Consider the following 21,778-nt stretch of genomic DNA (forward strand, 5'->3'; position numbering starts at 1 on the left):
CTTCCCTTTCCCCTTCCCCTTCCCCTTCCCTTTCCCCTTCCCCTTCCCCTTCCCCTTCCCCTTCCCCTTCCCCTTCCCCTTCCCCTTCCCCTTCCCCTTCCCCTTCCCCTTCCCCTTCCCCTTCCCCTTCCCCTTCCCCTTCCCCTTCCCCTTCCCCTTCCCCTTTCCCCTTTCCCCTTTCCCCTTTCCCCTTTCCCCTTTCCCCTTTCCCCCTTTTTTTTCAGCTGGAAGTGAATAATGTGCTTAGAGTTCAAGCCTGTGCCTCAAGGCATGCACACAGTTAAACATCATGGACACTTAACAGTCCAGTGCTCAGAGTAAAACCTTCTCCTCAGACCAACTCCAAATGGCACTTCTAGTGCTCTAAAAGGGTGCCATTTGAGAGGCTAATCTTGGGAAACATCAGCCTCTTCTGGTTCTATTTCTATAATCTTTCCAAAGCATCCACTATTGGCAGGACACTTAGCTGGATGAACTGTGGCCTTGTTGAATGCACCCATTCTTATGTTTGTTAAGTTGCCCCTCATGTAGGAACCCTGCTAGAAAGCCTTGTTCTGACACTGAATGAAAGAACTGACTCCAACTGTGCAGCAGCAATTTCCTACTTTCTAGGACCACACTCGTTGTACTGTTACAAACGAATCTGGCAGCTGGCTGAGGTCTTTTGTTCCTGCCCACATCTTTTCTTTGGTTGAATTTCTAGGGCATCCCTGCATGGCAGGAAAAGAAAAAGCCTTTGGAGAGCACAGCATCAGCATTAATGAAGTATAATTCATAACTATTCATGATCGCAGCCTACTTTGCATCTAAAAAGTGAGCCTTCTACACAGGGCATATTGTGTTTCTATACTTTGCTGGGATATATGAGAAAATGTCATGTTCCTCCAGCCATGACCTTAACACACATGCTTTTTAACTAATGTTGTTTTAATGTTTGACCCTTGTGCTCCATCTTCCCTGGAGGCCTGAATCATTACCAAGCTGAATGCTGCGGCTAAGTGTTTTGAACAGGCTTTGTGCGGGGCTGGTTCAATCTGCTTACAGCAGCCAGCCCGTTCTCTGTAAACAGTGCAGAAGGTAATTATGTCCTGTTACCAAATAGACATTCCTCTTTTCTTCTAAACAGCCTTAATAGGAAATAGGCACAGAAAAGGATGGAGGGGAAGAGGGATGTGGATCCTCCAGGTCACTTTATCTGACTCTACCAGTATCTCTCCATGGCTGTGAATCTCTAGGTACTTTCATTTATATTCTTCATTGGGTTATCCTGTTGACATAAATGATGCCTAGAAAATGCAGCTGTTTCACCATGACAACAAGGTTGCAAACACCTACCTAATGTTTGTAAAGCTCAGGTAAATCTATATAAGAAAGCACAGTACAGAAACATAGTGTGTTGCAGATTTTACTAAGGATGAAAGACCTTACATGCTATGGGATAATTTACCGTGTCTTCCAGGGCTCCAATCCCAGCAGATACATCATAAGTGGCTAGAGCACTAGTAAGAGCTTTGCCACGGCTGCTTGGATCACTATGGAGTTACACCATCAGGAGCTCCCAGTGCACAGAAGTTGTGACTGTGATGATTTTGGAGATGTTGATATTAATGCCCTGGACCATTTCAAGTTTCTCACAAAAAAAAAAAAAAAAAAAAAAAAAAAAGACAAGGGGAGCCTCACTTACTAATTTTCTTTCTCTTCCTCCTTCTATCAGGAAGTGGGCTAGGCTGGCACTGTACCCTGGAAACAGGCACAGTAGAGTTGTGCTAATGGGAAAAAACAAACAAACAAACAAACAAACAACAACAACAACAAAAAACACTTTATTTTTAGTGATGTTTGCCCTCTGAACTGAACCTATGAGAGGAAGTTTTTTTTTGTTTTTTGTTTTTTAGAGCAGATGTTGTAACACAGGCAAATACTGGAAATTCCTGTGAAATCTTCAGAACACTAGCTGCAACCATAGAAGGAAAAACATATATGTGCTCCTCCCCATTCTCCTAAAATTATGTTAGCAGCTTGCATTCACCTTACTGAGTAAAACAGCATTATAGGGCTAAAAATGAGGTGAAAAGATCCACTCTTCTACATCTCTTAGCTGTTACAACATCTGTGGGACCCGCTCCAGGAGGACCTTGCTTATTCACATAGCTTAGAGCTCTCCCACTGGCTTTTCATGCAATGATGTGAGATGGAAAGGATGACATGGGATTCTTATGAGGGTCTTCCCAAAGGACTGTCCCAGGGAATGTCACTTATTGAAAAGGTAAATGTAAGCTGACTACAAGAAATTAACAAATGTTAATATGGTGTTTTACCAAGGTAATTAAAGGCATCTTTTTACTGCCTGTTTTTCTCCTACCTGTTTCAGACCTTTTACTTGAAATGTTTTACAAGCATTTGCAATGCTTTTTTTCTAACAGTGAAAAAAACATACAGCACCTCACTTGTCTCATTACAAAAACTTGTGACTTAGCACCTCCAGGATAGAGCATTGGTTTCACTATGCAGAAACACAATAAAAGAAAAGACTTTCTCACTGAGTCATTACAATGCAGATATCAGTTTATAGGAAAACACTACCCTTGGTGCTGTAGAACAAGAGGTATCTAAAGCCATAGTCATAACTAAGTTACAGACATTTGCTGTTAGAACAGAGCAGTAGAAATATAGCAATGATTAACCCAGACAATTTTTAAAACACACACACAGTTCCTTTGAGATAGCAAAGATTTTCTTCAGGAGAGAAGTTACGTGGGTCTATCTGCTCTTCATGACAGGAAGAAAATATTGTGGCAGCCTTTAAATACTTTCCCTTGATCTCCCCAGCCTTGCTATAGGGAATAGATGGAAAACTTGACATCAAATATTGGAAAAATGTCACCCTGACTGCTTGCTTCAACTTTCATAAGCCTTGGTGTGATAGTTCACACATCCTCCCTCACACAAAACTACAGAAAAGACATAAGTCAGACACCTTTTGGGAAATATTAGCAGCTGATGTTGTGGTTGATATATTTAAACTATGAAATGCTATATTTTTCCTAGATATTGTTTTTGAAGCTATAGTTTTGAGCTCTCGGATATTCAAGATCTCTCAATATCTCTCAAGATATTGTCTTTTGAGAATTCATGATGGATCCATCCAAAGAAATGTATTTTTAAGTACTGAAAATAATGCTGGAATATAATTCATCCACTCTTTAAGTATTTTTATGGACTTACCACCATTTAACATTAAATTAACTTGGCAGTTAATATTGCTACACAATAAGAACATTTAAGTGAACAGACAAATTTACTGTGGGATTAGGGGACCCTTCAAAGACACAGAATAAATTTATGTCAGGTAAAAACAAATCCAGAGTACTGCTCTTTCCTGGTTTTCTGGCCTTAGCCAGCATATAACAGTCTTTCCTTTCAATCTGTATACTTCCAAGGTTATCTTTTTTTCTTTTTTTCCTTTTTTTTTCTTTTTTTCAATATAAGCACCAGTGAAAGAACATTTTATTTCAAATAAGAGAACTATAAAAACAACCATTACCTAGTGTTGATATGTGTTCTTGCTCTCTTCAAAGAGAACTGCCAGTTTTAATAATGGTCTGGAGAAACAGATTACCATCTTTAAGCTAATATCAGGGAATCCATCATGGCCATGATAATGTTGTACATGATTGGACCAAAAAATTTCGTAAGTGGAAGATATTTTCTTCAATTTGGGAAGCTGCTTCCAGCTTATAGTGAATGATAAGTTCATTTATTGTGAATTCTCAAGTCTTCCATGAGTATCACATGGGACTTTGAGGAGAAGAGATTTGTCAAGGATGTTCAGGAGCTCTAGGCTCTAGTAACAGTTGTATTCCCACCAAAACACACTTTCTGTAAATTGTTAAACTTTTATCAATGAATATAAGGATTGCTATGATGATGTAAATTTCTACTGATGTGAGGATAGAATGAGGATTTCTTTCTTCGCTGTGCTGAGCACAGTGACCTATATCTAGAAAAACACTAGAACTTGTAAATGGACTAAGAATTAGTCTGACAATAGCTGAACTATTCATGTACTTACTGTTAAGTTTGTTAAATCAGACTGTTCTATTCAGAATTCAGAACTATCTGAATTTAATCTAGCCTCAGAAATCAGTAAAGTTACACCAGATGCAAACAAGTGGAGCTGAAATCAAAATCTTATTTTTCCCACTGTTTCTGTTGGTGGACATTGGCACACATTATTCTATTGAAATTGGGCTTTGTCTGCAGCAAGGAATAGAAAATTCAAGGGAAGAGCAAGACAATGAGAAAGCAGCATGACTTAAGAATGAGGATAGGGCTGGTGTTTGGACAGGAGTTTGGACATTGTCTTACTGTCCGGCTGCAAATACTCTGTGGATGCTGAGGGCCATGTAGGCACTGCTGCTCCCCTAAAGCTCATGCAGGGGATTCTGGGCCGTGCAGTCTTACAGGCTCTGTGGTCAGAAGACAACATCTTGACCTGGCTCTTCTCCACCCTGCTGCCCTTAGCTACCATGCAAACAACAAACACCCAAAAAAAAAAAATCATAGAAGCCTCAAAAATATGGCATATATTTAAATATATTTTTCAGAGAAGACATTTGATATCTTTATTTCAAAGACTTCACCTTACAACCTTCATTATCTGCCTCTGTAAACTGTTCTACATGCCTAATTAATCCTCAAAGACATGCCAGGAATTTTCCTTTTATTTCAAAGTTGAATTTGTCCAACTTTATTTTTTGGCACTGACTTTTGTTATGATTGTTAGTAAGTCTGAAAATATCCTGATGGACAAACCTCTTCCTTATATAAGTGCCTGCCTGCTCAGGCACAATATCCAAGTCACCTATTTGCCTTTGCTTTGATAAATGATTTTATGATTCTATAGGTTTTTGTTGCTGTTGTTTTGGTTTTTGTTTTGTTTCATTTTGGTTTTGTAAGTTTGGTTGCTTTGTTTGCTTTGTTGTTGTCTGTTTGTTTGTTTTAGTCTCATGTTATAGAGCTTGCTTGCAGCAACAGAAACACAGTTGTAAACACATTTGTGAGTTACTTTATCCTTAACAAGGACATTAAGCTTGGCCCTTCTAAGTCCTAGAAATATTTATTTGAGCTACAAGGACTTCACAGATTTAACAATTTCTCAGTAGAAAACTTTTCTATTTAAAATCATTTCATCTAAGGGAATATCTCTGACAATTCATCTATTATTTTCAGTACCAAAACCTATAAAATAATTTACATTTTCTGCTTAGATATGGACTTAAAATATGATGAGACTTGCAGTTACAAGCTGGGGGAAAATGGGAGGGGTCTGACCATCAATGGGGGGGGATTTTGACCATCTCTCTGACACCCTGCCTTGGTCTCTGGAGTCAATGACATCAGTCTCTGGGTCAGCATTTTAGATTTTGGTCCTTGTTTCACAAATATGCTCACAGCTTCTCTCTGGGAACAGTGACAGGACCCAAGGGAATGGCAGAAAAAACACATTTTTAAGAAGAAAATAAAAGAAAGAAGACAGAATACAGTTTTAAGTCAGGGTGTCCTTTTTTCTCCTGCACCATGTGAAGTCTCTTCAGTTGTGTGGCTGTGCACCTCTCTTCCCCCTCCTCACTTTAGAGCTATGTCTATTCCGGCCACAGTTTGTTCTGTATTTCCCTGGGTACAATGGACATTTGAGATAGCAGCTTGGCTTCCTTATCTATGGATTATAAATATGCACTGCATTAATAAAGTTCATTCCACTGATATAGAATGAGGAAGCAGACACTGAAATGAAAAGATATGAACTATTCATTTGAGCCTTTCCATGTGATTAGTTTTACTATAGCATTCTTCCGAGATGCTAGAACTTGTGACTCATAAGTAATTTCCTGTTCTGTGCCATTACGAATGAGATTTTTAGGTATGTTGACATAAAGGAGCTGATATTGCTACCTTTCATCCCTCTCAAATTTTGTAGCAACAATATAGAATGTTTCTTGCTTCTATTTTCCCCCATCATCAGAATATGCTTACAACAGGTCTGTGAGAAGAAACATTCCATGAGCATCAAGCACCAAATGGAACTGACTGGGAGGAGTTTTGTTCCTAATGCTCTGCTGCTGTATCCCAGGTTTGGCCTCCAATTTACTACCTACTGTAGAACTGGCTTCTCTGGAGAAAAGTGTGTTCTTCATGCCAAATGATATGATCATTTTCTAATGCTAAGAAATGTCCCACGGACTCCTGGGGCCTGAAAAATATTGCATGGTATTAAAGGGGGAATCTCACAGGAGACTTTTGACAGGACCTAGTGAAGCAGACTCCAAATTAATTTAATTTGTGACAAGAAGCAAAGTCTAGCTTCAGTCTCAAAAAGAACAATTCATTAAGCAGCTGAAATGTCTAACTCCTGTGTGGGAATAATTTTAATTCTTTGAAAATATCTTTTATTTTCTTTGACATATTTTCTCCATTATTCTCTATTATTAAGATAATTCTGTGTTCTATATCTACCTCAATAAATTTATGATCAAATATCTCAAAAGTAAATCTATTCATTTGATTGACTAAATAAAAGTGAGATGCCAGACAGCACAAAAATAACTTTAAACAGAACTGACTTTTCATATCATATTAGAAATGTTTGTTGTTTTTTTTTTTTTGTTGTTGTTGTTTTGTTTTCTTACAGATTTGTTAATTGAAGTTTTCTTAACCCTGCAGTCATCTTTATATCTCCCCACAATGCAGATGGATATTTCCATTTACAAAAAGCTAGTCTGAACTTTATTTGCAAGCAATTTCTAAATATTTGAAAAATATAGCCTGATCAGGTTATGTGATTATTAAAACCATGTTTTTATTAGGAATATGTGAGACAGTGAATGATATAAATTAAAATAAACATAACATATGAAACTAGGGATGCAGTATTAGAAAGAACTTGGAAGGAAAATTTCCATAAAACATAATCTATTGGAGGCAGCTTAGGAGACTTCATTTGAACATTTTTATTTTTATTTCATTTGGAGTGATAGTGATACAGAACATGCATTCAATCTAGCTGATTTGACTTAGAGAAGGGAAGAATAATTTTGGAAGAGTGAAGAATAAATGGTGTGTTCAGCCATTAAAAATAATAATAATAAAAAATAATGTTATGCAGACTTTAAGGCTCCTAACAGCAAGATTTATCTCACCTAAACATGGCTGTCTAAAAGAAGAGTCCAGGCTATTTGCCAAAACAAGATTTTGAAATAGGCACTTTCAGATGGAGAATCATTGATTAGCCTCAGTTCCCTTTAGACTTTCTGAAATTTCCCATTTTACATATGCGTGCTCTTGATCAGGCTTTCTGGATGCTTTTTGTACATGAGACCTTCCAAACATCTTGACTGGAAGGGTTATGCAACTTTCTAACAGGTTAAGAAACATTAAAAATAGTGTGGTCACTTTGAATCCAGCAGGAGATGCAAACACAGGGCATGTCAAATGACAGTAGTGTTACTGTGACAGCAACGAAGAGGGACAATGTAGTGGAATCACAGTTTCGTCCTTTAGCACAGTACATTATCAGAAGTTAATGTACTGTCTGCCTTAGTTGCAGAAGCTTTGCAGAATACATTTTTTTCATTTTCTCCTCACTGTTCTTCACCTGTTTAAGAAGCAAGAGATGCAACAGGAATGCTCACACAGAAATCAGTCATAATTAGACAACTGCCATATCTTCATCTCTCAGAAAAGCCACGTGATAGGGAGCAAAACTATAAATAGATAATTAAATAGATAAATAACTAGAATTAGGGGGTTACTAGCATCATACTGGTATCAGAAGTCCTATGAATTGATCTTGAGCTGGTCTGTTCCAGAAGGAGTGGAAACAGAACTTTACATCTTTGTCAGTGATGTAGACAGTGGGATTGAGGGATTGAGTGCATCCCTGGCAAGTTTGCCAATGACACCAAGCTGTGGTGTGGTTGACACACAGGAGGGAAGGGATGCCATCCAGAGGGATCTGGGCAGGGCTCCGAGGTGGGCCTGTGTGGAATGAAGTGGAAACTCATGAGGTTCAACAAGAACAAGCACAAGGTCCTGCACGTGTGCTGAGGCAATCCCAAGCACAAAGACAGGCTGGGAGGAAAACAGATTGAGAGCAGCTCTGAGGAGAAGCACTTGGGGGTACTGGTGAAAGAGAATCTTCACATGAGCCAGAAATGTGCACTTGCAGTCCAGAAAGCAACCATATCCTGGGTTGCATTAAAAGAAGTGTGGCAAGGGAAGTGATTCTACCCCTCTGTTCTGCTCTTGTGAGACCCAACCTGGAGTGCTGCATCCAGCTTTAGGGCCTCCAGCACAATAATGACATGGATCTATTAGAACCTCCTAGGACCTATTAGAACCTATTAGGATTGCCCAGACTAGAGGAGGGCTACAAAGACGATCAAGGAGCACTGAGTGGTTCCAGCAGCTGAATCAAATGCGTGGTAGCCATGCAAATTCATGGGCACTGTGTAATTATATTTTCCCATGCAGGGTGTTCCCTGCACCTTAGTCATTTTACTCCTTAATAGTCCACAGCTCACAGCTCACTTTTACCACTGAGCATAGCTGAGGGCTACAGTGGCTATATGTCACCTTGAGGAAAGTGGGTATCATTCTGCGCCAGGTAAAGTGGTCCAAGCTCATAAATCCTCAGCTCAGGGCAAAATATATCACTTTTTTTTTTTTTTCTATGTGTAAAATGCACTTCGGTCCTTGTGTGCACAACAGGAAGGCAAAACTATTCCTGAGGTTTTGGTCATCACAGACATGACTGATCTCCAGCCACTTCTTGAGGGGGCTATACTCTTACCAAATGAAGGAGTTGTTCCCAGTCACAACATTTATATTCTTCAACCCACATGGGTTTCAAAGACATTTTGAACCCTTTCATTTTTAGATTTTAATAAGGTGAAAATATAAATATATTTGCAATTAAAATATAAAAGTGCTCAAAATTTGAAACTGGACCCTTTTTCATATATATATATATATTTCCTTTAAGATTAAGAAACTGTTATCTTTACAACAAATATTTTATTATTAAAACCTCAACTTAAGTGTCTTTCTATGGAAAATCTGAGTGGGTAAGATGAGGATTTTGCCTATAATAGTACAGACGCCATCCTATGAGAGATCTGATTACATTAAGCAAATCCCTTCTTCATAAATTCTTTGTAACAGGAGAGATAAACAGTACAATTAGTTTCCATTGACTGGAAGTCTGGAGGAAGAAATATCTGTTCATTTTGGGAAGATAAAAGGTGTCTCTCTCTCTGTGCAGGAACACAATCCAATCCAAATGCATAGTTCAAAAATGTAGAACAGGTGAAGGTTTAGCTTTTCTTTTTAGTTAATTCATTCTCTGACATGTGACTTGAGATGAACATTTTGACATAAATTCAATGCAGCTTATCCTATAATTATACTTCCCACTATAACTCGGGGAAAAAAACAGCATGCTTTCTCAAGAGCTGCTGTAGTAGCATTCTTTAATGACAAACCGAGACTGTATCTGAAGGGAAAAGAATGAGTCAGGCTGGAGGCACATTTTCTCCAGTCAGAATCTCTAAAGGTTACTTGAGCAAAGCAAACTAATAATTTCTTTGAATGTAAATCTCCATTTCTTGCTCCTTTAAAAGAAGTCAAAATGACATCTTATAAAGTTAAGGGTGATGGTTCCCTGTCAATATTTTTCATGTATCTTAAGAAAGATTAGCTTTATAGTCTTCTGATGAATAAGCTCAGTGCAAACCTTGAGCAACAATGCTTGTCAAGATGCTAATGGTGGTCCTGGAGCCCACTGTACTAATGAAACACTTTTTCTTTTTCTTTTTTTTTTTTTAAATCACTTGTTTTCCTTGACAGGAGACCTGTTTAAACTGAGGCTTTACCCACAGGTTAACAGATTTAAAAGTCACCAAGGCTTTCTGCATATAACTGGCCAAGTAATTTCACTCTGTTTTCCTGTATGAAAGCAAAACTCTTAAAACCATAATTCAGGGCAGGATGTATCCTTTCCTGTTGATTACCTACTAAGAGGTGGTTTTAATGGTTGTGTATGCAGCAAAGAGACTTTTACTTTTTCAACTTAAGACAAACCATGAAATCTGATATCTGTAGCCACAGTTAAATAGAGATGAAATTACCAGATTTACCTAGGCTTTCCTCCTGGCCAAGGTAATTCACACCATGAAGAGTTTCATTAACAGATTAGACTACATAAGCACTGCACAGTGATCACTGATATCTGCCAGTACTTTTCATGGAAAGTACACTTTTTTTTCTTCTTCTTTTTTTTTTCTTTTTTCTTTTTTTCCCCTCTCCAGATGGGTTTCCACTCTCAGCAACATCCAAGATTTGTTAGGATTGTGAATATCAGTAAGTCTTACTCACATGGACTGTATCACCTCAAGGATCAGGGAACTTGCATAGGTACAATGCAAAAATGTAGCAAAAACGAAACCCAGGATACCACTTCCCAAAGCCTTCCTACAGATACAGTGAATTTAGGATTAGGCTCCAAGCTAAAGCTACAAACCAAGCTCCTTTTACTATTTTTTTATTTCTTTCTTTAGTTTTAGGCTTACCCTAGAGGCTGTACTAACCATTGAGGAAGTAGTTGTGTGGTGCTGTACTCTATGCATTGTCTGTGACAGTTTCCAGCTGACACACGCTGTGTCTTTGCTGGTACAATGTGGCTGGCTCAGTATCTGCCCTCCATGGTGTCACTACTCATGTAATTCCATGCTTTCCTTCTGTAAGGCATGTGGGGAAAGCTGTCTGTTGTGGATTACTGGTCTTGCAAAACTGATTTCCTGGCAGCAGGTCAGCTCATGTGTATTTACTTGCCCTGGCTGCAGCCAAGAGCTACTGCTTTTTATGAGGGCAGAATTTCTTTTTCATGACTCTGCACAAGCTGCTGCCATGAGATGTTGGCAGACATTTGCTTTAAATTCCCTGCTTTGAGGCCAGGGAAAATGGAGGTAAACATTCCCAGTCAGGAGCTATGACTGAGTGGGGGTGGAAGAGGGGAGGTATGGTTCACAAATTATGATCACAAAGTGAGACATGCCAGCACACATTGCTGGAAACCCACTGTACTGAATCACACAGAGAGCACTAATTGTCCTTGTGCACTTTAATAATGGATGGAATATGCAAAATAATAATTGAAATATTATGACTTTCTGAATATTTTTGTGAATATTATATTTATGTGAAACACTGATGACACTACATGAGGATCTTACCTCCCTGTCTTGACAGCAGAGCAGATGAGAGCACATGGATGTGACAACTAGTACCAAGTTGATAGTCTGCTGTTGGTGGAAGTGAGCAACCCCACAGCTTGTGACAATTATCTTGGGATTGGTGAGCCTCTCATTGGTGGGGTCACAACTATGAGGCAATGGATGCTATTCTGTCATCTATGAAAAACAAAGGATTTGCAGAGAACACCTTTCCAAGCTGGTAGGTGTGATCGCTAAGGCAAATTCCCATTCAGCCAGATGCAATTACCATTCAGCCACTTCACTGGAAACCACTATACAAAGCTTTTGGGTTGTTTGGTCTACTAATTCAAGACACTGTCATAATTAATTCTGCAAATTTGCCTTTTTTGGACATGGACAACCTGGTGAACACTGATATCCAATACAACCACTAATGGAATGTATCTTCCAATTTTTACTTAGCATTCTGCTGCAGTTGCTTTATCCTCATAGGCACCAGAAACATGAGAATCAGTTTAATATTTTTCAAACAGAACAGCTTACTGGTGAGTTGGGTTTACAATGTCTAAGATAAGTCACATCAAAGCACCACCTGTATGTGAGGTGAGAAGGCAATATACTGTTATGTATGTAAGGCAGTTTCCTTATATTTATATGCAATGTAAATAATGTTTAATACGTTTGTGCATGCAGCTAACAGTATTTTCCCCTCAGCTTTACTGAAGTTTGCTGATGCTGAAAAAGCAGTCAGCTGCTGAGTTAAAGTGACAAGTTCAAAGATTAAAGTTTTTTATCAGCCTTAACAATGATAACTATCCCTAGCTTTTTTTTTTTTTTTTTCTGATATATTTACTCAGGATTAGGATGATAGTGATGTTCTAACAGTCCACAGATCTCTTACTTTTCACCTTATCTCAGATATATGAAAATATGGGAATCATTCCACAGGACTCTATCTTATAGTCCAAGAACTGTATCTATCTGTCAGATGGATCTCTTTGATTTGCTTGGTCCACATCATCAGCCACATCTTCCCTATTCCCCAGTCTGATGAAGAAGATTCTGTCTCACTTATTCTATACGGATATAGTTGTGGCAGAGGAAACTGGTGTCTTTGTTTTGAGGTAATTTCTTCACATTTGATGTAGCTGTGTGAGCAGATAGACTATTTTTATTTAAACATGATTCCCTTTGCTTCTTCATTCAGGCACTAAAACTTCTGCCTGTTTACATTTTTTTTTTTTTCCTGCAGAATTCTTCTGAGGAAGAAAAGATCAGCCAAATATATTTGAAAATTTTGCAGGAGCAGGAATGGATGGGATATCAGTTATTAACTGTCAGGACAAAAATGATGTTATGTATCAGACTGCTGCAACTTTCAAAGACATAGTATTCCTATATATTCCAGAGCAACAGGAAAGATCACTGGCTACAAACAGTGGGAGAGACAACTCCTCTTAGTGTCGTGTGCACTGTGCGATTTTTTCAGACAAACATTATGGGGTGCTGTGGAGACAGCAGAAGGAAGCTAGCCCCTGAAGGGTATCTTGGACTTTGTCGCTGTTTCTAGATGTTAGATGCTACCACACCTGATGTACTTGTCATATTTGTCTGCCACTTTGAACATTAAGAAAACCTGAATAAGGTGTTAGAAAGAGATGAATATAATGATATTATATCCAAGGTCATACTTACAATTGCTTGAAGGAATCTATGCAAGTATTTAGTAATACCCTTTGTAATAACAGTAGCCATAATGAGTCATGCTCTGCTTCTTCCTCCTTGGCTACATGGAGAAGATTTTGTGGCTCACACATAGTTCTAAACATAAGCTCATACTTGATCCACAGATAAATTCAGCCTTTAATGGAGCTCACAGTAACTTAAATTAAAGTTTCATTAATTCATCAGAAGAACAGCAGCTGAGGAGAAGGAAACTCTGTCCCCAGCTTCACCCTTGCTTCTCTCTGCAGTGTTGTACAGCTTGTTTGACAATGCATTCTTTGCACAGCTGGTCAGAGTTCCCAGATGCGGTGCTCTGCTTTATATATATATATAATATATATGTATATGTGTATATACATGTGATAATGTATACTCTCCTTCCAGAGCTCAAACTTCTTTCCCTTTGGTTCGAAACTACCCCAAAGATCTGAGATGTTTGCACCACCAAACAGATTTACTTTGAAGCATATGTATCCATGGTGTTACTACACCATATAAAATGCTGAAAATACATGAAACATGCTAAAAACAGAGTAAGACCAGGTCTGCTAAGAAGCAGGATGTGAAATTATCAAGAATAGCTGGGATTTCCGTACTCAGGAGTGTGGTCTCAGGCAGTTGTGAGAAGGATAACAGAAAATGGAAAGTACCTCTTGGCCTCCTTAGGGCTCCCATGGGTACCTGTTTTGTCACATAATGTGCAAGTGCCCTGCCTTAAGAAGATAATGGGATTTTAACCTACAGTCAATATGAAGCAAAGAGAAGTCCTTGCACTATGAGAGCAGAAGTACTATGAGGGCTCTCTTTTGGGGATATAAACTGTTAACTTGAAACTTGTCTCACAGCTATGGCTTGAGCTACAAATGCATGGGGATTGACTTAATGAAGCAGGCTGCCTCATCAAAGGAAGCTGCTGAATAAATCTCAGGGTGTTAGCAACACTTCAAGGTCACATACCCCCAAGAAAAGATACTGCATGAAAAATAAATGGGAAAGTGCTTGGGCTCCGATTATTCTGCAGCAGGGGATAAAATGTTTAGGCAGCAGCATGCTGAGCTCTGTAAAGATATCTAACCATGGTACTCACTGAATGCATTTCTTTATAGACTGTCAAAAATTTTAAACAAATCCTGCAGATGGGACATGATGGACTTTTCTGAGAATTACTTTTGTACTTTCAATATTTACAATGCTTTTTGATATGCATGAAAGAAAACTTACATTTGTTAGGTTAATAATACACAGCAAGAATCGGAACGAAAGACACATCAAGCGGTCATACCTGGTGAGACAGATAATTTCAGCTTTAAAGAAGAAGAAGGATATCTCAGTAACAAACTAAAAGTGGGGGGGAATATAGTTAATTGCTCAGAAAAAAAAAATAAAAATTTACTGGGCCAAGTTTAGAGACGTTCATTGGAACACAGACCTGGCCAGGATGTGGAATGACTTTCTGTTTGACATCAGAAAATAAATAAGTAAATAAATAAATCTATCTCCATGTCAAGAATCCAGGCTACAGAAGTTGTGGGAAAAAAAAAAAAAAAAAAAAAAAAAAAAAAAAAAAAAAGGACATTTGGGAGCAAATAGGATACTTTTCTGGGCATAAATGATTGGAAAGAATAAAATTGTCTGAAAAAGCACCCCAAAAATCTGGATCTGCCTCACTGCTATGTAGTTCTGATTTGCCTGTGAATGAGAGGCTGCAGTTGCAAAAATCCGGCAGATATTATTTGATAAATGAAAGGATAAGAATGGGTTGTACTCATAAAAGACAACATTGTGGTGCTGATCTTTGTGTTTTCCATTTTCCCATCCATATTGGATGGAAGCAACTCTCTTGTCCAAGGAGCGTTTCTCACCAGCCACTTTGCTGAATTTTTATCCATGACACAAACAGATTGATAGATGAAAAATGAGAGAAAATGTGTGAGGAGGACACCTGACTGCAGGCAGTTTCTGGTTCCAGTCCCTGGTCCCAAATTAATTTCTGTTTCTTAAATTCAGCCCAGACCTGGGACCAACAGCAAGAGTGTTCTCAGCCAGGAAGGTTTAGGAAAATCCTTTGGAGATCCTGGTCCAATGACACTGTGTGCCTGCAGCCTAGCATCCAGTGCCGTATAGAACGGTGACGCATCAGCAGAGTGGAGCGCTGAAACGCTGAGTTTGGACCCATATCAGGCTAACTAATACTGTGGGACAGGGGAATATCACTAAGGCACTGGTTGGCAGTATATCAGACATCTCAAGCTTGTTCTTTGTTACCATTGCTGGCTACAATCAAACTTTTGTTCAACTTTGTCTTACCTGAGGGGAACCAGGATACTAGGAAAGCATTCTGTGAAAACTTTATTATTATTCCAGGAAATTCATGCTGTTTGTAGTATCTGAATAGCCTGAAGGAAACATAAAATTGGCTTCTTGTAATTCACAGGTCAAATCACGTCCTTCCTTTTGCCAAGTGAAACAAACAAGAGCGAAGAAGTTGAAGAGGTGAAGACAAGCTTCTTTTCTTTTCTATCATAAGTGCCCTTTAACCCTAAAGAGATGAAAGCAACTGATGCTTGTTTAGTAGGTATAATTTGGAAACAAACAAACAAACAAACCTACAGGACTTCAGGATTTTCCCCAATGAAATACTGTTCAAACAATTTACACTACATCCTTTTATGTGTCTTCATTGATTCTACTTTTTGCCAGCAACCTATTTTGACTGGTCACTTGCAATTTTATTACATACTGAGTGATTTTTCTGTAATATCTTTAATATAAGAGTTACTAATTCCAGCTTCATTGCAATTTCTTTGTCTGCATTTAGCAGTATTTTATGTCTGTTTTTTTTTTTTTTTTAATATAAACTCATCTCATTTTTAATTGCATCAGTTAGATGCAAAAAACACAGTTAGAATATAAGAATACATACATTGTCTGTCATAATACTTCTTAACTCCCTATAAAAAAATCTGGGAAATTAATTTTGTTCTAACTTTGTAGCCATTTACACAAAAACACAAGTGACTGGCTATAATTCTTTTGGGCATATTTCATCAGTCTGGAAGTATTCTCAACTTCCCTAGTTCCAGAGAGAGAAAATAAAATTGGATCTGAACAATTTCCATTGTGTTTTCCCACAGCAAGTCAATATTTCTAAATAGACTGATTTCAGGACTATTGCAACAAAATCTACTGATTCCAACACAGAGTTCAGTGCTACCTGCTCTAGCATAGAACTACCTGAAGTCCTAAAAGATGAGATGGGTGTAGCAGCAGCTGAAAGTCATGATAATGGCACAGTATTTGTCTGCTTAGCTAAGGTTATTGCATTGATCAGGAAAAAAATATCTCCAAAACAAAACAAACACACAAACAAAACCAGAAAAACAAACAAACAAAGAAAAACTCAGAGTTTCTGTTTTGTCTGTGCCCCTGTTAAGTTGTTTGCAGCATATTCAAGATGCAGACACAGAGGACAAAAACATTAATTGAATTATATAAATGAAGGCACGCTAAGTTTGATTCTTTATGTTGATGTTCAATTGTATCAGCAAACCACAGCAATGCACAGTCTGCTCTACTCAGTCTATTAATTACAATGCCTATATCCAAATCTGAGGCTTCGGGCTTCTACCTCCTATGAGTAAAAACAAAAAAAACAAGCAAACAAAACTCTCAAATGAAAACAAAACAAAACAAAACAAAACCACCACCAACAAGAAAAACAACTGTTCATTTTGGAAGATTTTTTTTTTTTTTTCTCAAGACTTTCTCATGACACTATTTTAATGTAATGCCTTATGTTAGAATTTTAGTAGGAGATAAAAGCTTAAACAATTATTTTACTTTAAAGATAAATATTTTAGTGGGACATCAACTTTTCAGTTCCTGTGTGTTTTTTTTTTTCCAGTGACATTACTATATATAAATCATGTACAATACAGACACAAAACCATATAAATTCAACTTTTTAGCAGAATAGTGAAATATATTTTTATTTTGAGAATTACATGTGCAGGTTTCTATGATAAGAGGGAAAAAGAAAAGATGTTATTTATGAGAATCCTTCACTCACACCATAAGTAAGCATTACATCCACACTACTGCATGATATGTCTGTCTTTCTACATCATGAATAAACCTGTCTTTGGCCAAAGTACGCAATCTGTAAATGCCCTTCTTTTCAGAAACCCTAACTGTGTCACTGTGTGTAGCTGTCACCAATCCATCTCTTCCTCCATTGTACTTTCTTAGTACATCTCCTGTGAAAGCCAGCTAAGGCTAGATACAGAAAGAAACAAGCACATATTTGCCAGGTCAGACCCCTAAGTCGTCAAAGCTTAGAAAATTGTCAAAGTCTTTCCATGATGAATGCTGAATCCTGGAGGTCCAAAGAGGTATGCACCGATATTTCCAGGTGCAGCTCTGTGTACACAGGTACCCAGCAAGGCTGGGATCTGTTGCGGGCAGCATGTCTCTGTACCCTCTACCAGGATGAACTGTCTCCCCACTTGCTGCTGCAAAACCATATCTGGTGTCAGACATGCTGAGGTGGAAGAAGTGTGAGGAGAAAGGAGCAACAGAGAGGAACTGCTGTGGACAGATCCTAGATCCTCGTTTCCCACTCCCCACTGTACAGCTTGGTAGATGAATGAAGGAGTGAAGGGTAGGCTTGGAAAAATAGTAGAGGGGAGTGGGAGGAAGGTACTATATTGATTTTGTCTTTGCTTCTCACCACTCAAATCTATTTGAGTAGTCAATAAATTAAATTAGTTTTCCTCTAGTCAAGCCTGGATTGCTCATGTTTATCAGTATGTAACCTCCCTGTTGACATACCACAAGCTTTTCCATCTTATTTTCTTCCCCCATCCTGTTCAGGAGGGGGAGTGAGAAAATCGTTGTGTGGGCTTCTGACAGCTGAACAAGGCTGAACCACCACAGTGCCATAGTCCTGAGTGTCAGTTCTTCAAAGGCCATGTTCAAAGACCAAGGAGAATCTATTTTCCAGGAAATCTATGAGTTTTACCTTCTCCTGGCCATTTTCTTTCCCCACACAGACTAACTTTAACTTTCAGTTAAGCACCTGAATTGTTCTAATCAATATCTTTAAACACAATGAACTAAAATCAAGCCTATATCTAAAGAAAACCATCTGACTTTGTTTCTTTCTGAAGCAAAAACTCTTTAAGGATTAAACATTTTGCAGCTGCTGTGTCTACCTTTTTATTAATCAAATATATAAAATTTATTAGGTATCTTTGAAAGGCAGAAATGTTTTATTGGGTGAAGCAGCAACAAACACATTTATGGCTTTAATTGTTAGAAGTAGTTTGTGAACTACTATGGCAAAGATTCATTTTCTCATAGTTGGAATGAACATGAGTCATCCTTTTTTGATGTCTAAGAGTAGGCTGTACTGTGCCCATCTACTGGTCTGTCTAGAATAAGGAAGTTACAGTACAGGCTTGACTGTCACTGAATAGCAGCTTTCCCCTCAGAAAAGATGGAAATAAAAAGAAGAAAAAATGTATTTAAAGATGGCTCTTTTTATAGAACATAATTTAACTATCTGCTATCAAAACTGACAGCCTTTGAACAAAGCAACATTGCTGTTTTTCACCACTCACCTAATCCTGATGTTAACTGAACATTTAAAAGCACAACATTGAACATTCGGCTATAGTGAGAGATGAATTATTTGAGGGCAATAATTATGTTAGCAAGTCAGAAAACATTGCTTCTTATTTTGTCTTGCTACAAGCCTCCTGTGTCACTTTAAGCAAGATACCCAGTATTACCATATTATTATTTCCTATAAAATACTTGAATAATGAGTTTGACATGAGATATTTATTTGGGAAGCTTTGTTTGATTTGAAAAGCACTATTATACCCTTAGATAAAAGTACTAAGTGAATATAACTGCAGTTTTCTGTGTAGTAACAATAGATCCTCTGAATTCCAGTATGTTGTTCCACCTGCAGCCCCAGCTGGGGAAGGACAGACAGATGGAGCTGCACGGCCAGCCGGGCAGCTGCCTCTCCTTGCTGGCAGCTCCAGCCTGGCTGACTCCTTGAGGCACATCCAGCGCAACTCAGGTGTAAAACACAATACCTCAACGTCATGCTACAGAGCTGCTTATCACTGTGACCTAAGAGGAAGTCCTGTACAGTGTATTTCATCAGTGAGAAGTAAGCCAGCATGCAGGAAGGCTGCACTTTCCAGCACATGCTGGACTTGTACTTCTGTGAAGAAAATCCTGGAGTCCCAATAGCAAAGAGGCTGTGCCCTAAAGGCAGCTGGGAATATATCAGATTTGTGCCTTTTGTACAGGCTAGTGAGTCTGCCATCAGTTATCCCTATTTGCAAGAATTATATGATATCTCTATCGTAAGCATCAGATAATAATTGGCACACAATTTTAGGAAATACAGAGGACCTCTGTACCTCACTTCCTAGAGGGACTCAGTGTCAATCTCCTGGAGTAATTCACAGTACTAGATCACAGCTTGCTTACAGCACCATATCTCTTAGAGAGCACAAAAAATATAATAATAACAACAGCAACAACAACAGTCACAATAGCATGACACTTCTAGAGACTGAAGAGAAGTTTTGACTTTTAATTATTAGTTTGCAATTGCTGTTATAAAACAAAATGAGGTATGGCAATTCTGTACTAGGACAGACACATTAACCTACCAACATAAAGAGCGTAAATTGAAACTTCGGATTTGGGCCCTACAAAAATTACACTCCCACGTTTCCCCAGCCAGCTATGCAAATCAAGTATTATCAGGCACACAGGGATGGTTAGATGTTTACGTCATGACACGTGTACAAGCACCTGTTTTACAGCCATACTCCAAGTATTTGCATTAGTATTTTAGGCACAGTCTATCAGTCTTCTCCCTTGAGTTTTGACTCTGATAGCTGATCTTAAATTAACCAGGTTAAAAGAAATCATGATTTTAAAAATTATTTTTCTCCTGTTCTGCTAAGAGCCATATTCACAGCACATTGCACTAAGTTCTGTAAAATGAATTTCAGAAAAAAAAAGAAAAATAATAATAAGCTGTTGCCACAAAGCACCTACAATCTATCTACAATGTGAAGGAATGGGAGGGCATATGTGTGAGTTATCAGAAACAATAAGATGACAAAAACCTTTGAGTTTTATTACTTTGAGAACCAAAGTGTTTCATGCCAAATACATTTTTGCATAATACCCTTGATGTTACGATGTTATATGACTGTATAAAAATAGTTGTTTTTTTTTTTAAATAAGAATAATAAGAAGAAAGGGAGGAAGAGGAAGAGGAAGAAGAAGAAGAAGAAGAAGAAGAAGAAGAAGAAGAAGAAGAAGAAGAAGAAGAAGAAGAAGAAGAAGAAGAAGAAGAAGAAGAAAGGATTTGTGAAAGGAAACAAGGAATTTTGCAAAAGAGAATAAAACAGGAAAGCTAAAGCATTGTGAAAACATTTTATAATCTTTATAAAGGCCTTTTTAGTAAGTTAATGGCGGCATTGTCCCTCAAGGTCTGAAATTCTGATATTCCATAATTCAGTATTATTGAATAGTATGTGTATTACTGTCATGGTTTTCAGTTACTTGTTATGGCAGGATTGTTCTAGGCAAAACATTTTATACCACATTTGAAATAAGTGAAGAGAAAATTTCAAGGGCACAAATCAAGGCTATACCCCCAGTTCTCAATTATTTCAATACAGACATAGTCACTTAACAGCCAATATTACTTTTGAGAATCTCTTCCCTACAATCTTAAAATGTGTTTCATTATTTTCAGTCCCCTCATTCACAGGACATGAGCAATGTGCTGCCTGTCTCTTTGTGAGGCTATCAAGGGCATCCATTGGCAAACTAGCATAGCCATGCAAAAATGAGTTCACCAAGGAAAAGAGAAAAATATGAAAATGAGCTGGGATTCTAAATACTAAGAGTCCACCAGAGTTACAGGCAGCAGGAGGCATGCACTTACATACTTGCTGAACAAGAATTGAATGACTCCAAGATCCTCCCTAAACTCAAGCCTGAAACATAGCAAAGGAGATTCAGTATTTTTTTTAATTTTATTTATTTTATTTTTTTTTTGGGGGGGGGGGGGAAGGGGTGGGGATTTCTTCTTTGAATCTTCTTTGTACTAGCAGCTATATGGCTATTACTTTCTAACTTGTTGCAGGATATCCTCCAAATACTATTTGGGTCATGTTTCTTCTCTCTTACCCAATACTATACTCTGCAGCTGAACCTGAAGGTCACATCTTGACAGAGGTATGAGTCAGAGTGCAAAGAAGCACACAAAATTTACTCACACCATGCTGATGTCCTGCTTTTTTACATACATGTGAGACTTCTGCTTATTATTCTGCAAGAATTTTCTCCAAGATTTCTACACTCATAAATGTTGAATATAGATCTAAGGGTAAAATGTGATAGGGACACAGGGATTATCATGATGGGTTGTGTTATACCTAACATAGCATCCAATCACTCACATGCAGCACAGAGAAGCTGGAAGTTCCCGTTAGAGCAATGCAACTGAAAAGGGGCAATACATACTAATTTTTCTACATATGTTTGTTTTGTTATTCCATTATGCTTTATGGAAGGCTACTAATATATTCTTTGATTTGTAGCTAAGACTGAAGTAGATATCTTTGTGAGAGTATGGGTTTCCATGCCTCCGTTTCCCTTATAATTTTTGTTGACTTTAAATAATTTGAACTAGGCTTCTTTCTACTGATACCTAAAAATGGGTTTGGAAACCT

General features: G+C 38.0%; 1 long non-coding RNA gene across 3 annotated transcripts in view; it reads right to left on the reverse strand.

Annotated features, from left to right (window-relative positions):
- Positions 1 to 228: 228 nt before the first annotated feature.
- The window catches only part of LOC137848169 (uncharacterized), a 54,597-nt gene continuing 33,047 nt past the window's right edge, over positions 229 to 21,778 (reverse strand). Inside the window, exons 4-6 of one of the 3 annotated variants that reach the window (XR_011091200.1) lie at positions 20,993 to 21,040; positions 15,306 to 15,394; positions 229 to 7,654 (exon numbers count right to left, since the gene is read on the reverse strand). This is a non-coding gene — a long non-coding RNA (uncharacterized lncRNA). Of the gene's footprint in view, positions 7,655 to 15,305; positions 15,395 to 20,988; positions 21,041 to 21,778 lie in introns of all 3 variants that reach the window. The other 2 variants (XR_011091199.1, XR_011091201.1) reach the window with 2 other exon arrangements.

The sequence above is a fragment of the Anas acuta genome, chromosome Z, assembly GCF_963932015.1.
Source record: "Anas acuta chromosome Z, bAnaAcu1.1, whole genome shotgun sequence".
NCBI lineage: Eukaryota > Metazoa > Chordata > Aves > Anseriformes > Anatidae > Anas > Anas acuta.